This window comes from Trachymyrmex septentrionalis, unplaced genomic scaffold (genome assembly GCF_001594115.1).
Source record: "Trachymyrmex septentrionalis isolate Tsep2-gDNA-1 unplaced genomic scaffold, Tsep1.0 scaffold107, whole genome shotgun sequence".
Lineage (NCBI taxonomy): Eukaryota > Metazoa > Arthropoda > Insecta > Hymenoptera > Formicidae > Trachymyrmex > Trachymyrmex septentrionalis.
In genome coordinates this window covers 1764601-1769948 of record NW_017304196.1, presented here as the reverse complement: position 1 = coordinate 1769948, position 5348 = coordinate 1764601, and the positions used below count along the sequence as shown (strand labels likewise).

General features: G+C 38.1%; 1 long non-coding RNA gene across 1 annotated transcript in view; it reads right to left on the bottom strand.

Annotated features, from left to right (window-relative positions):
* Positions 1 to 5348, bottom strand: part of LOC108746135 — a 152167-nt gene that overhangs the window by 79738 nt on the left and 67081 nt on the right. Inside the window, exon 2 of the long non-coding RNA XR_001939146.1 lies at positions 4433 to 4484. This is a non-coding gene — a long non-coding RNA (uncharacterized LOC108746135). The remainder of the gene's footprint in view (positions 1 to 4432; positions 4485 to 5348) is intronic.

The following is a 5348-nucleotide window of genomic DNA, read 5'->3' as shown; positions in this document are numbered from 1 at the left end:
AAGTATAAAATAAAAAAATTTTTAGAACTATTTTCGTATTTATGAATTTGCGTAACTTTAAATCATCTACCTACTTAAATAAAGATTAATGTAATTCTCGTTTTTCATGTATTATAGTTTGATCGTTGCTTCAAGTTGTGCGGGACATTGTTGGCGTTCGACGCGCATTATTAGTTGTTGAAAAGCTTCGCTAGTTTATTACAACGAGAACCGCTAATTGTTCAACGATTGCAAGAAATATTCACGTAACAACATAATCTCATATGCTGCGTTCGAGGAGCGCCATCGGAACTGTTGCGTTTACTCTATCCATGTTTTACATCTAATGAACGGTGAAAGATCGAATGATATTGTACAATAATTCTGATAATGCTCTCGCTGAACGCAGTTATACAGAATCATACAGCATACGACTCTCGTAACTGCCTGCCCGCACGAGACTGCAAACGAATGGCGACCTTGCGTACACAACGCTCTGTAACGTCAAAACAACATGCGCTGGGCACCGAGTGGTTTCTACGAAATATTTCACGTGTTACGAAACAAATGCATAACGAATATCGCGGATATACCATTCCTCGCATTTCCAGAGTGATTTCAAGCCGACTGTTTCTGCACAGCGAATCGAACATATATCTAAAGATATATTTTATCTAGATAAAATAGACGTTTACGAAACTGGAGTTATTATTATCATTTTACTTTACGTCACATTTTCATGCCCCGAAAAAATAACGTTCAGTTTTACCTCTCTCAATTTTTCGGAATCGTACAATTAAAATCATTCCTCTAAAAAAAATTCAAAGGGAAGAATGATAATAACGGATTATATAATTTTTCAATCCCAAAAAACAAAGAAAGTTTTTTTTATACTCTTCTCTCCAAAATTAGAATTTAGAATTAGATCTGTTACTTTTCTTTTCGAGCGGAGTAATTTAACGAATTTTTCCCAATTTCCCACGGTGAGAAGACTGACCGGTGAAAAAAATCGGTGAAAAATTCACCGTCCAGACAATCTGAAATATTTTTGTAATACGGATGTGTACTATTACTTAGATAATTTTGGTTGGGATCTCTCGAGGGGAATCCGTCGTCTGACCATTTACATAGCAGTACTACTGAATACAGAAACGGGAGCTACGTTGCAGCGGCAACAAAGTCAAGGCGCGTTCGGCAGCAACAGCGAGAGCCGGCGAGCAAGCCGGCGGGTGCGAAGCTGACGGGTGTCGAAAGCGAATTACCACCACGAGACCCGATGCAGTTCTCGGCGCACGTTCGTTGCGGCGCTTCGACACTCGCGCGATCCGGAATCTGGGATGTAAATGGCTCCCGACAATCGCGAGAGCGGAAGGCTTTGCGCGTGTATCGCTCCCACGGTGAATATAACCGGCGACAACGCGGAACGAAATAAACAGCTGCGAGAAAGTGTTCGGCACAACAACAACGAGGAACTTGGTCGTTTCGTAAGTGGCTCCTGATTACGCACGCTAATTAAGTTACCTTCGTGCCTTTCCCCGAACGTTTGTCGCGACGCATTAAATCATACACGAATTTAATTGTATCGCGATGAGAGAAAATCAGGATTACGCTTACAGCGAGTAAATTATGAGGGAGAAGTGGGAAGGGGGATACGAGGATAACTTTTACCGAGTCTAACTTGGGAGAAGGGGCTCGTAAAGATTAACTATACCATGCTAAGATTAAACGTACTTTACAAGTTAAGTCCAGGGAGAAACCGTAACACCGCAACACTGGAATAAAGTTCGCGATAAAAGATCTACTAGAGCGGGCCGCTCTGCATTTAGCGACACTTCATTCCACGGCAGAAATGCACGATGACTTTGTCTCTTTCCCTTCCGTCCTCGCTTTTGTCCCACGGCCTCGCCTGGCGCCTTACTCTCACGATATAATTGTCCTAGAACAAATGAACCAGTCCCTTACCTCTACCTCGTCTAGTAAGAAATTAAAAATTTCAGTGGCTCCGACCTGACGTTCTGTCGCCCGACAAATTGCCACCGCGACGAACGTGACGGCTCATACCAAAACCCGCCTCTAGCTCGATGCGGAGAATAAATAGAAGAAAAGTACGAACACACTCGCTAAACGAGACCCCTTTGACGGAAATTAGAAGAGGAAATTTCGTTTAAGGGTAACTTCATCTCCATGGAATTTCAAAAGTTCCACGGTACCTTTCGGCGCAAATAATGCACGGCGGTTTTTTTTAACAGTCGAGAATTACCCCCAATTGATCTTTTTATTATTACAAATGAAAAAAGAGAGAGATTTTCGATCGTAGCGATTTTTTTAATGGTCAGATATTGAAGCGAAACGCGTCCTTCGACCGGCATAAATCACTGTTAGATATCGAAGAAGCAATGATATACCCAATCCCTTGAGTTAAAACACTTTGTTATTTTTAACTTCCATAACATAAATCAATCCGCGTTTCTGTGATTAAATTGTTTAGTTTTCTTTTTTTTTTTTTAAGTAAACAACGTTCATATTAACGTACGCACTAAATAATATATTAAATTTGAATCAAATGTAATACATTTTGAGTTAAATTCAATTGTTAACTCCATGATTTTAGTTAAATTAATGACATAAGAGTAGTGGCGGAAATAATTGCAAAACCACTGAAATTGGGTGTAATTTGACGTCATGAATTTAACAGTGACGAACACAACAAAAGGCCACGACACATTTTCTAATCGCTCGATCGATACGATAATTGTGGATCCTCGAAATTACCGTGTAGGCGAGCGCGTTATGCAAATGCGGCTCAGACGCCATATGATATTTTCATGATGTGGATTCAGCCGACCGCACAACTAGCTACTTGCATATAGTACGGAGGCCGTGATATCGGTTAAACGAGTTTGTCTCGTCCGCCGTCCACTGGCTGTCCGCAAAATCTGCAAATAATTCTGTGACGACCTTCCGTCGCACGGCGAAAGAATTGCGATGAATTGTGTTTAACGACGTTCGTGGCAATCCGGCTGTCCTGCATCTGTGCGGTATTTGCCGCATCGGCATTCTATACGACGCAATACTCCTGATCTTTAGTTTAGACTTTCTCTCCCCAAAAAATTAGTCCTCTATTATTTGCGATTGAATCCGCCACACAGAAATCTCTACATTATCAATTAATTATTGTCCATTCATTTTTGACAATTCGAATTCTGACACAACCGCACACCGTCGATTATCCCATCAATTATGGATCGGATTAACGAGAACTCGCGTTGTCATAAATCCAGGCTAGGCATCACGGCTGATCAATGTTGATTACGTGCGGCTCCTCGCAAACGGGGATGTACCATCTCCCTTCCATAACATTTTATTATCTCGAATTTCGGGCGCGCCAAACGACATATAGAATATTCCATTTATTTGACACCGATATTTCATGTCGACCAATTTTCCAGGGTTGTATGAAACTAAACTTTTTGTGTTGCGCGATACAGTTATTTACAACGGTCGCATGAAATACACACATCGACGTCCCGGCATAAAAAAAAGATATGCGGATCAGAGTTTAGAAAATCGCGTTTACTCTCGTTCAGTCCGTTTTTTTCCCCCGATATAAATGTGTTGAACAAATAACGTAACGCCAAAACGATCGCCGACTGGCAAAATTCTTTCATAATTTGTGCCATGTGCATATAGCAATCGTTATTATAAATTTGCCGCATTTTACATGTACAGACGCAATTTTCCACGTTATTAAATTCCGCAATAGAAGCTTCAGATTTTCATTTCATTTTTACACACACAACTATATTTTTGCTGAAAGCGAATGATTACCCCACGTAATAATACTTATTATTATTCTCATATAACTGCTCATAAAATCGTAATTACTATTATTATTAATGCCTTTTTGATAATCATTGTGGAACACTCGCTGATTGCAAATCGCGAATTTTCGAGTGATTAATTATCCCGCGCTTTTACTGTGCTCGCAACGAATCGAAGTCGTTTAATTCACGAACGGCAGCATCGGCCGAATACTCGATCGATGCCATTTTTTCCTATTTGCGGCTCAAGCCTTAATCCGTAGATAAGCTTCGTGTACACGCAGAAACATACATCTGCGTGAACGTCCGCCGACATACATTTAAATTTCCGCGAGTAAAGCCAAGCTTGCAACGACGTTCGTTTTGAATAGAAAAAAGGGTTGAGCCTAAATTGATGGAAACGCTCCGAAGCTGTTAGCGGACTGTTTAATTTTAACGTTCGTAGAGCTTTGCGTTCCTATGCATCATCCAGAGATGCGGTTTCGCCTTAAATTTTTGATTTCCATTTTTCCATTTGATATTTTCGCGGAACTATGATAATTTTTTTTCCGCATACGCACGTGACTTGATCTCGTTCAAGTGGCATCGAACGTAAATTAACTTTTCGTAGATTTGATTTTATAAAGTCTTACCTTAGAAATTGTGCAGTCTCTCTCTAACACGATGCAGTCTAATGCAAAAAACCTGTAACAAAAATACGGAAAATGTTAATAAACACAAAAGGAATAAAATAATAGCCATTATTATTCAGCAACGCTAAATAAATGATAATTATTCGATAATCCGAATGGTTTCCTGTATTATAAACGTTATAAATTAGCGTTGATTATTATGGAAATTATTCTCATTTGCTAATCATTTAAGCAGCATAATCATTGAAACGTAATCACAAATGAAATTCTCTCATCGAGGACAGAATCGACAGAAAAAAGATATTCGTTTTGATCTCGATGCTTTAGTTATAATTCATAAGGATTCGTACGCGATTATAATATCGAAAACCTGCCAAGAAGAAAATGGAGAAAGAAGAAAATAATTCACCAAAAAATGACACTCGTTTCATTCACGTTTCTGTCGAAAAAATGTCTATTTCATGATAAATTCATGTTAAATATGCAAATATATTCAGATTCATTTAAATGATACAAAATTTGATAAAATCCAACAAGATATTACGCAAAGGAACATTATTATAAATGCGAAAAAAAAAACCATTAAACTTCGTATAATTCATTTATAATTATAATATAAATCCACTTATTTATTTATTTGCGTTTTGCGAGTGATATTTAAACTAATATTTTGTGTGTACTAGAAATAAACAAAGATGTTTTTCATGATTAAAATGTAAAATTACATTGCATTTCAACTTTTATACACATTATCAATCGATTCATAATATTCAATTAATATTATAACGATAACCACCATATTTTCGTATAATTTATATGCTAATAAACAGCGCAGCAAATTTTACGTTCGCGCGAGATATAGAATGAAGTTTGTCGCAAATACTAAATTTCAAATTGTCAAAATTATATATATTTA